Here is an 11,270-nt window from a genome sequence, read left to right on the forward strand (position 1 = left end):
GTTTTTTTCTCAGTATGGAGTGAACCATATGTACTAAATTACTTATACCTTGTCTCTTGTTAAATGCCTAAAGATTCATGCAAAAACAAATATCCGAAATTTCTCCTCTCTAATACCACTGCAGGATGAACTGAACAGCAAGAAAGTGTCTTCATTCTACACAAGGCTGCTATCTCTTCTACAATTCAAGGCATTGATTGCAGCTATCAAGAACTTATTTGATTTCTTCTTCAGTTCTTCTATGATCCTTTAACATAGCTGGAATACATCTTCAGCCAAAATATTTGTTAGACACACACACAGCCATTATGGAATGACTGCTGAAGGGAGGAAGTGCCTGATTAGCAGAAACTTTCTGGAAGCTTCCTCTGAGCAGATTACTCCATTTGGAGATGATTAAAAGGACTGTGGACTAGATCTCAAGGTGCAATTAGTGTAGACAGCTGCAAGCTGCTTCTCTGCTGTCTTGTTGATTAATAACATATCCAGATGTACAGATTTTTGCTTTTATAGAAATATGGGGTTGAGGGTTTAGAAAAGCTGCACTAAAACATACCAAGAATTCTAGAAAGCCCCTTGAATAAGTAGTGATGGTTTTATAGGTAACTAATGAGGTAAACCTCTGGTCTTTTACATAACCAGCCTTATTTCTGAAGGGTATAAAAATATCTATTTAAAACTAGTAAAACACGGCTACGTCAAATTGTATGAGAAGATCAAATGCTAGTTGCTGGGTCAGACTCTTGGAAGAAGCCATGACTTAGCAGCTAAGCATGTAGGGGGTCCATAATGCAAACTCTGGTGCCAGAGAAAAACAACTTGAGACTTCAGGGTTGTGTGAAAGACCACAATCTAGGAGCTTGCAGAACTGCTGACAGCTCAAGTCAAGCTCACTAGACTAGGTAATCCAACTCTTTGTTTCTTTTTAACACATTCATATTGCAGACCATCTTGCCAAGGAAATACTGTATGGAATTTTTAAATACACCTGAAGTTGTTTTCACCCTGTAGACAGAAGCCAGCTGGAGCCTTTTCTCTTCTTCCCACTGAGGGAAGTAGCAAAAACCAAGAATTGAGAAGAGCTCTTCCTGCTTATTTCTGGCTTTCTCACTTTGGAGCTAGTTGCTCTCCACACTTTTTGGAGGCTAGAAAGCAAGAGCTTCAATCCCATTATGAAACTCGTGTTAAAGGGATCGCCGAAGCCATATATGAGCTGTGCCTATTAGATACCAGCTAGCTGATTTGAAGGAAAGCTTGGGTGAATGGATTGAAATGATAATAATAATTTAAAAAGCATGTGGCAACTCTTTTCTGTCAAAAAGGCAGAGCTTGTATTTAGCATTGACTTTGTGCGCCATATACCACAGTGGAACGACCTTTGGAAGAACAAAACTGTCTGAAATGTTCTATGACAGAACTTACACTTTTGCTCAAGTGTTTTCTCTCTCTTTACCCTGTATGTGAATGTGCCTATGTATGTATATGTAATCCTGAGTATAATATACCCATACGCTGCTACTATCAAGTGGCACCAGGAATTTGGATGATTCACCGTGTCTTCGTGCTGTCACTGAATTATTTTCCCATGATTAAAAATAACCATTCTCACGAATGGTTTGCATCGAGAAGCTTCAAGAGATATCTATCAACCCGTAGGAATATATTCTTTCATTAATCCTAGGGATTTCTCAGGAAAATACTTGTAGACTTTTCAACCTGGAGCCCCGTGTGCAAAATGGAGATGTCTGCTTCTTCTGGGAGGAAAAGGGAGTTTCTTGACCTCTTTTCCTTGTATGGGACTATTCAGCAACAGCAAAGAGATCTCCAGTTTTATTTTGGAAGCCCTCATATAATGCCTTAATTATTTAGGATTAATCGTTTTTGCTCACCTGCATGCTTGTAGTCATCTCGCCCACCGAGGGTAGGGCAGTTCAAATTAAAGCTTTGCCAAGCATGAGTCTTCAACAGGAAGAAAATCTTCTGTCAAATATGATGCCGTTTGAACTGTAATTCCATATGAATGCCATCATCTGCCTCTGGTAGATGTACTGTAGGTTTCTTTAAAAGCATTTGTTTTAGCACCTCTTGGAACAGGCTCTTTGACAACAAGAAACATTTGACCTCCTATCATTCTCAGAACACTGAGGCCAATCTAGTAGGAGTATACATTTTGTGGCCTTTGTTTTACACTTTTGCAAAGATTGTATTTAGTTTTATGCTACCAATGAAAAATGATAGCAGCTACTGAACATAATCTCATAATTTTGATTTTGATTTTTTTGGCAGAGGAGAAGCAAATGCAGTGAACTCAATCCCATTAAGATCTGTTTTTGCATAGTTTGTTTGGGGTTTTCCCCCTATATGTTGCCTTATATTGAAAAGGTCATAATTTCAATTGGGACAAATATTTAAAACAAGCAAGATATGGATAGTGGCAAGTCTTAGAATCCTAATTCGAAACCATGCTCTTCCATTTCATTTGCTTGTCAGTAAAACAGAAATACTGTGAAAATCCCTGATGCACAACATGCTTATTAATGTTTGGGACCAGAAAATGGGGAGGAGGGTACCCATTCTCTACATATTTTCTTTGTTTTGTTTTAGTTTTAGGCTGTTTTTTTAAACACTGTAATGGGCTTCAGTAAAATAAAGTTTTTCCTCCACAGGTCTTTTAAATTTCTCTCAACATTAATATTGAATTGGGACCACATTACTTGTTTAGTTTCATAATGATTTATGCAGCATATGTCTTGTCTGATCTGGTCTTTTCTATACACTTATAGTTAGTGTACATTGTCCTTTCCAGAGCCACCTAGTATGAGTTGTACAATAAGTAAATTTGTTCACATGGATTGCCACAGGTCTGCCATGTTTAAATTTTTGGGAGCATTGTGGGAACTTAAAATGGTGGCCTGATCTTTTCACCTCGCACTCCTCAGAGTATAGCTGAATAGACATAGGGGTATACTTTCCAACTTTTATTTTGTATATATTTATCTTGAGATTTCTGGCATACTTGTGTAATATAAACATGAATTGTAATTTCAGCATTTTAAAAGAATTAATTTTTAGTGTGGCAATCCTCATGGAATGTATGGGGGACTTTTTCTGCTGTAGTTGCCTATGATAAGATGTCTAAATAAATTATATTGGAAAGCAAGCTTTGTAAAATATTGATTGTGTAGAAATTTTGAATTAATATTATGAAAACTATTTGGTCACTCCCTATAACTATGTTTAGCGATACTGATGTCCTATGAACTGCCATTGGTTTCTGTAGCTTGTGGTTCAGTAATTTCCCGATGTTACTCAGTCTTATGTCTTCACTTTATTTTGTACACACTTCCTCAATTATTTTGAATGTGTGATGGGTGTAGGCAGCAGGTGCTGGATCCTCCCTAATACAGGTAATCCTCAATTAGCAACTGCCTCATACACTGACCATTCATAGTTATGACAATGATAAAAAGTAACTGTGTGACCAGTCCTTGCATTGACAACCTTCATAGATCTTAAAAAGAAGAAAGCTGAAGTAAGATCAGTCATGGTTTCACTTAGTGATCGACTCAATGACAAAGTTTGGTCACTAAATGAGGGCTAATCGTATTTTCCTCCAGCCCTGTGGTTGAGGATCTAAAGGGAGGTTCTTAATACATCCTCCTGAAAAAGTCTGGAATTTTCCATATAGCAGAGGGAGTATTCCTATTGTTAAGAAACACATTTACACATGAGTAATTTTTCAGACCTTTGATTACAGTGCATAAACATCGAAAGGAACCAGCAAGCTTCCCTCTTTCCTCTGCGGATGCAACAGACTTCTGCTCCTCCTCTGTGATCCTTCAACAAAAAGGGACTATTAATGTTCCTTCTCAGGGCAGGATTAAGGCCCTGAGGAGAGCACAACAGTGGTGCTCCCCCCCCCAATCCTTCCATTGCTTAACTAACAATACATTAAGAGCACTTAGCAACAACACTTAGACTTATATACCGCTTTACAGTGCTTTACAGTCCTCTCTAAGTGGTTTACAGAGTTCAGCATATTGCCCCCAACAATCTGGGTCCTCATTTTATCCACCTCGGAAGGAGGAAAGGCTGAGTCAACCTTGAGTTGATCAAGATTGAACTGCTGGCAGTCGGCAGAGTTAGCCCATAATATTGCATTCTAACCATTGCACCACCATGGCTCTAAAGACTCAATTTGGTTCTGAGATCCAAAGTTGAACATGGCAATGAAAGAAGTAAGGACATGATAGATAGAGGGGGAAAATCTGTGTTGTTTCCTTTCTTCTATGTACCTTTAACATGTGTTTATTTTGTTTAATGGCTAATGCTATTCCTTCTCCTCCTAGAAGAGAGACTATAGTGGAGGGCAAAGCTGGTAATACACATGCATACCTGATAAGTATGGATATACTGAGGCAGATCCCCAGTATTGTACTGTCAGAATGAGAGAGAGCATCTAATACATGCATCAGATTATGTATTAGATGCTATCGAATTTACATATCTATGAATACAGCATTCCCAACTTGCATTCCTGAAGTTAAAAGGCTTGGGGTGAAGACGAATGGACTGTGACCTCTCTTCAGTGCTAGGATTAAAAATAGGTTTGAAGTGTGGATTTCTTTTCCCTAAAGGCAAGTGTTCCTATGTCATCAAAATTTGGAAGTCTAGTTTAAAAAAAAAAAACATAGCCAACCAATCCTATCAAACCAAAGCAGTCAGAGACATCAGTAGAATGCAGTTGTCTCTTTTAAATCTGACTAAACAAAAAGAGAAAATGTATCTGTCCCACTCCACTAAAACTAAATCCAGCACTGTCTCAGGGGCTAAATATATTTTGATATGATCCACTCATAATATACAAGCTTGTAGGACATCTGTGAAGTTTAAAACATTTGAGAGGGAGTTATGCAGAAACTGCAAAGGGGAAGAGCAATCTCATCATAGGAAGGGGGGCAGAGGTATTCAGCAGGTTCTGACCAGTTCTGGAGAACCGGTAGCGGAAATGTTGAGTAGTTCGGAGAACCGGCAAATACCACCTCTGACTGGAGATTTTACAGCGTCCTTCCCCTGCCATGCCCACCAAGCCACACCCACAGAACTGGAAGTAAAAAAAATTGAATCCCACCACTGAAGGGGGGCATGGAACAAAGGCAAGGAGGATTATGCAACTGCTCTCTGAAGAGGGTTTCAAACATTTGACCCTGGTCAGGGTCAAAGGTCATTCTGTCCCTTGATGTTTAAATATGATTGTTGCAAAAAATGCTATTATTTATTTGATTTGTCTGGCTACCTGCCTCATCTAAGTGACTGGCAACAGGATTTTTTTTAAATAATCCAATAAAAGCAAGTTCAAAAATCAATATACAAATACATAAAGATGCATTCCATTTTTTTTTTAAAAAAAATCATAGTCAGTGGCAGAATCCAGCCTTACATCAGCTGATCACAGGCATTGTAAAAGACCCCGACCATTCAATATTAGACCCACACCCCAGGCACTGTGGCAGAACCATGTCTTGTTTTGCCAAGTGTCAGGGCAGCAATACGATGCCCAGGCAATTGGTTCCCTTGGATCCAGACAGAGGAAATAAGCAGCCCAGTAAATAAGGGAATTTTAAGCTTTCTTATTAGCTCAGACAAACAGAGTTAAAAGTCTGATATAAAAAACCAGACATACCAAGCAAGGTGATGCCCAAATCTCTTACAGTTTGCCAGGAGCTCCTTAATAATGATAGCGCAGAGATACCTCAAGGGCAGCCAGTCATCACACTACCTAGTGCTCCGTTTCATGTAGAAGCTTTCAACAAACAAACAAGGTTTGTATCAATACCTGGAACCAGTGGTAGGATTCAAATTTTTTTACTACCGGTTCTGTAGATGTGGCTTGGTGGGTGTGGCAGGGGAAGGATACTGTAAAATCCACATTCCCTCCCCACCCCATTAACCTGCTTTCCAGCTCTGTTCTCCTGTTCAGGGCAACAGAAGGAGACCCAGCTGATCAGCTGGGACTCGGGAGACAGAGAATAGATGGGGGCAGGGCCAGTCAGAGGTGATATTTCGAACTACTCAAAATTTCTGCTACTGGCTCTCCAGAATTAGTCAGAACCTGCTGAATACCACCTCTGCCTGGAACCATGATTTCCTGGCCCTGTTATGATCAGGACTGCAAGAGTTGACTTTGATGGAATGGCACATGAGTCTGAATGGGAATTAAAAATCCCAGACTTTCACAGCAAAAAAAAAAAAGCTTTGCAGTTGCATGAAAATTTCTCTCCCAACCCCCCTTTCTCTTTTGTTCACCAAGCAAGAGAGAAAAACAAGCAGGCTAGCTCTAAATGAATTCTAAACTCCTCGACTTTTTGGGAATATGAAGAAGAAATCAAAAGATGTCACTAAACTTCTCAAAATAATGATGGTCTTCTGCATTGCTTCTATAGCTTTCAGAGCCTTCCTGAGAGTTGGGGGTCAAAGTCCTTCTGCTGCGTTGGCAGAAGACAGTGACTGAAAGATAATGTGGCCACAGGTCCTTCTTTGTAGAGCTGTCAGTGGACAATCTTCTGTTAACAGCATCCAAAATTTTATATTCACTTGTCCTGATCCTTGCTCACTTTGCTTATCAGTATTTCTACTTATGACATAGTATTTTTCCTAAGTCTCAGCAGAGAGCAAGTCTGGCTAGAACTTGGATGGGAGATCACCATGAAATATTAGGGCTGGAAAAAGGGATAATCAAAACACTTCTGCTTTACTACCAAGAAATCAGCCTGGACATATTTATAAAATTACTTTTTATTGAACCTTAGGGGAAAAAAATCCTACTTTCAAGTTGCTTTTCAATTTGAGGCGATGCATAAGCTATAGAACCTTTGTGCAAAAGAAAGAGGAGCAGGAGCAGGAGAAAGGAGAGAAGGAAGGAAGGAAGGAAGGAAGGAAGGAAGGAAGGAAGGAAGGAAGGAAGGGAGGGAGGGAGGGAGGGGAGAGAGGGAAGGAAGGAGGGAGGGAGGGAGGAGGAGGAGACTCTAGGTGTGGCCTCAGTGTAGTCTTACTAAAGCTTTACCACTCTATAAAGCCTTAGTAAGACCACACCTAGAGTACTGCATCCAGTTTTGGTCGCCACATTATAAAAAGATGTTGAGACTCTAGAAAAAATACAGAGAAGAGCAACCAGGCTGATTAGGGGACTGGAGACTAAAACATACAAAGAACGGTTACAGGAACTGGGCTTGGCTAGTCTAGTGAAGAGAAGGACCAGGGGAGACATGATAGCAGTCTTCCAATATTTGAGGGGCTGCCACAGGGAGGAAGGGGTCCAGCTATTTTCTAAAGCACCCGAAGGCCAGACAAGGAATAATGGATGGAAACTGAACAAGGAGAGATTTAACCTGGAAATAAGGAGAATTTTTCTGACAGTGAGAACAATCAACCAATGGAACAGCTTGCCCTCGGAAGTTGTGGGAGTGCCATCACTCGAGACCTTCAAGAAGAGATTGGACTGCCATTTGTCAGAAATGGTGTAGGGTCTCCCGCTTGGGCGGGGGGTTGGACTAGATGACCTATAAGGTCCCTTTGAACTCTGATTATCTGTTACATCTGGAAGAAGAAGAAGAAGAAGAAGAAGAAGAAGAAGAAGAAGAAGAAGAGAAGAAGAAGAAGAAGAAGAAGAAGAGAGGAGGAGGAGGAGGAGGAGGAGGGAGGGAGGAGGAGGAGGAGGAGAGGAGGAGGAGGAGGAGGAGGAGGAGGAGGAGGAGGAGGAGGAGAAGAGGAGAAGGAATTATTATAGCAACATAATTTATTATAACAATAACATATTTTGATGCTCCTTGATTCAAGATGCTTGATGCCCCCTGGCTTGTTGCTTGAAATATGCTAAAGTCAGACGTGAAGACTCAAATTGTTCTATTTGCTATATAAACTGATGTGATTATTTCAACCTGGTAGCTAGAGCAATCAGAGATGATTTTCTGTTTGAAGGTGCACTTTATCCCCCAGTGAATTACTAACAATGAATAGCATCTGTGGCCTTCCTGAATGACTTTCTCACCTACTGAAGAAAGCTTTGCTTTGAAAGAATATCTCTGTTGATTCTTAGATATGTAACAAATCAGAGCTAAGTGTTGTGAAATGATAACAGTATTTTCAATAAAAGCTAAAAGCATTTTTTTTCCATCACATAGGCACGCTTGTATTTTGCCAAGCATCTCTAACCAAGTTTCAAGTTTTGAAATGGAAGTGACTATGACAAACTCCTTTTCTCTTTCCAAAAGCTATGTGCAGGAAGATAGTCATCTACTGCTTAGAGAAATGACCTTGCTGTATGAAAATATTTATTTCAAATGTCTTCATCTTCGGGTTCATATCTTACTGCTTCTTAGCCACTTTGACTATGTAAAATGATTAAGTTATCATTAAAGAGAGGGATCACATCACACTCATGACAGAAGCACCAACGTGTTCCAGGTTGGAAGAATTAGCCGATGACATCACTGTTGTCCAGGGGATGCCAAGTTGGGAGTTCTGTTTATGTCCTTGGCAGGAGCTGGAGCAAAGGACAGGAGCTCATCCCACCATACAGCAGCACTCAATCTCACTCAGGTCTCAAACGTGGGCTTGCTAACTTCCAGTCCAGCATCCTAGCCACACGAGCCACTAGGCTGCAGCAAGAGTGGGAAGAAGGACATTTAGAAATCATTGTGAACAGCCTGTTCTCTCCCAATTGCATTATTCACTTGCATAAAGAAGCATTTTCTTCCTCACATGGATCCAGTGCAACATTCACATCTCTTGCATAAAATCCATTTCGAAAAGGACGACATGTGGGGTATTCTTTCCCACCATTTAATTCACAGCATAACTGGTTTACTACACACTGATTCAGCTATTCTCAGATTGATTTCATTCACCAAAGGGTGGTATCAAATTGATCAAAAGAAATGAGCTGACTGTCCCACTTCTGTTCAGCTGTCAATCTACGCCATGCAAATCATGCCTTTTCTTTTCGTTTCTTTTCTTTTGCATTGACTGCAGTATTGATACATTTGGGGATCCATTTCTGTGCTACATTGTGGGGCTGCCCATATGGGTATGGGAAAGAGAGAGAGAAAGATTTGCATTATAAGGAGGGTCATTTTGAAGAGCTAATTAACCTTTCACTGTTTCCTTCTCCCCCAGATGGGATCTCCAAAGGCAGTTGGCATTTTCAAAAAAAAAAAAAAAGGGGGGGGGGGAGAAGGTTATGATAACTGAATGAGCCAAAGAAGGTGCACATGCTCACTTCCACTCAATTGGTTCTCCAAAATTCTTGCCAATTCACAAGCAGAAATTCTGATCTGTATTGTTTTGTCTTGTGCCATATTAATGCATTGATTTCTTCCCTAAGATGCTGAATTAAAACCTCATACAATGTTCTAGCAGTTCAGTTGTTACAGTGCTATGAAGAGAATTATATCTTACTTAAGGGGCATCCCACCATAATTTGACTAATTGCTATAAGTCCTAAAACTTTGCTGGATTTTCTAGGTGTATGTGTGTATGTGCGTGTGTATGTGTAATTATGTATAAAGAAAAGCCAGCAAATCATCATCATCTTTTAATGATCCTATAATCCCTTATGGGGTGGAATCTGGGCAACTGAATAGAGCAGAGTGTTTACTGGCCAGATGCTCTTCCTGTTGCCAACGCGGAGTTATATTCAGCAGATATATTGTACCCATAGAGAGAAATATCTGCCTCTACCTAGGGTTGAACTCACAGCTTCCTGAATTTGAGGCGAGAGTTCCACCTCTAGGCCATCACACTACTCATAAGAAAAGCCAGCAAAAGTGGCCAACAAATCTCCAGTCATGACCCAGTGAAGTAATACTGAAAGTTAATCAAAATAAAACTAAGTTTGCTATACAGCTTGCATATCCTGCTCTCCTAAAGACAAGCAAATGATTCTATAGGTTAACATATTATGTGAACTCAGCAAATGTAGCTTGTAAATCATAATAAACGGCTTGGCTGTTGAATAAACCTAGGCAGCTGTGATTTTTCAGCAAGCTGTGGCTAATCAAAGCAGGATTAATAAATTGGATAAACACAGCATTGGTGACCCAAACAACAAAGCATTCCCAGGGTTGACCAGAAAGATGTCTGGTAGTTCATCACAAAAGAGAGCTGCCACACATACTCACACACACATCACATTTTAATTACCAACACTTCTTATTGTCATGTGCTATGACATAAGTTTTATCCTTAGGATACCAAAAGATTAGATTTAAATTATAACTGGGCCAAAGACAAAAGGATTAACTTTGGAAAATTGATTGTTTGGATTGAGTTCAGAAATAAACTAGGAAACTGAACAGCTGTGGGAAGATGGACTCCAACCCCCGCCCCTTCTCCCCAGGGATCTGCACCTCTGCTATATAACCACCATATAACATGGATGTTCTTTTATTCCAGTCTGCATATTTCAGATTCAGTTCAGGTGAAATCCTAGAAAAAAGATATGAGGTTTGAAGATAAATTAGTGCTGGTTTTCAGTATGGCCTCCTAGCAATCAAAGTGAGCCTTTATTGGAAATTTATATTTCCAAGAAAGACCCATTAGTATGAGCATATTGCAAGCTATGGATTGGCATCTTGAGACTTGGCCCATAGAATTGCCAAGAGTCAGACTCAGTTAAATGCTATTGTCATTTAGTAGCACAGGTTCACAAAGAAATGCCCTCTCTCACCCATCAAAATTTTAGGAAAGGAGGAAAAATGCTGCTGCCTTTGCCAAGTTTTTCACAACTCTTTGATTTGAATGATAGTGACTTTGATTGTTTTAATTTTACTAGAATACTTTCTTTTAGTTATCATCCATCACCTTGAGAACCTATATTAGCAGAAATACCATTGCACACATGTAGTAATTATACAGTACATGCATACAACTTTGAAGTAATTAATTTGCCTAAAATGGGACAAGTTTGGGGGATGATTACAGAGAGTTTTCAGAGCTAGTATTTTGAAATCTGAATGAACCTAACAGGCTTGTCAAGCTTCCTACAAGTGGAGAAATTGTAGGTGTCTTCTTAACAAGCACTTTTTCAACAACACACTTGGAATATTGGAGTGCAGTTTCTGGGTAGTCTCAAATTTCCTGTTAACTCTTACATGTACACACTGAAGGATTGCAAGGAGCAAAAGTTTTGCCATGTTTTATAGCTAAAATGAGAAGCCATGCTGAATCTGATATTGTAAAAAGAAACACCTGGAGAATGCAGAGGGAAAAAA

General features: G+C 39.8%; 1 protein-coding gene across 3 annotated transcripts in view; it reads left to right on the forward strand.

Annotated features, from left to right (window-relative positions):
* The window catches only part of PDE1A (phosphodiesterase 1A), a 172,899-nt gene extending 169,739 nt beyond the window's left edge, over window positions 1–3,160 (forward strand). For all 3 annotated transcript variants that reach the window (XM_087949623.1, XM_087949622.1, XM_087949624.1), the window contains one exon: window positions 125–3,160. The gene's annotated coding sequence lies outside the window, so the exon portion shown is untranslated. The remainder of the gene's footprint in view (window positions 1–124) is intronic.
* Window positions 3,161–11,270: the final 8,110 nt, after the last annotated feature.

This window comes from Notechis scutatus, chromosome 1 (assembly GCF_049901735.1).
Source record: "Notechis scutatus isolate UNSWTSFEM ecotype Mainland chromosome 1, rNotScu1.2, whole genome shotgun sequence".
Lineage (NCBI taxonomy): Eukaryota > Metazoa > Chordata > Lepidosauria > Squamata > Elapidae > Notechis > Notechis scutatus.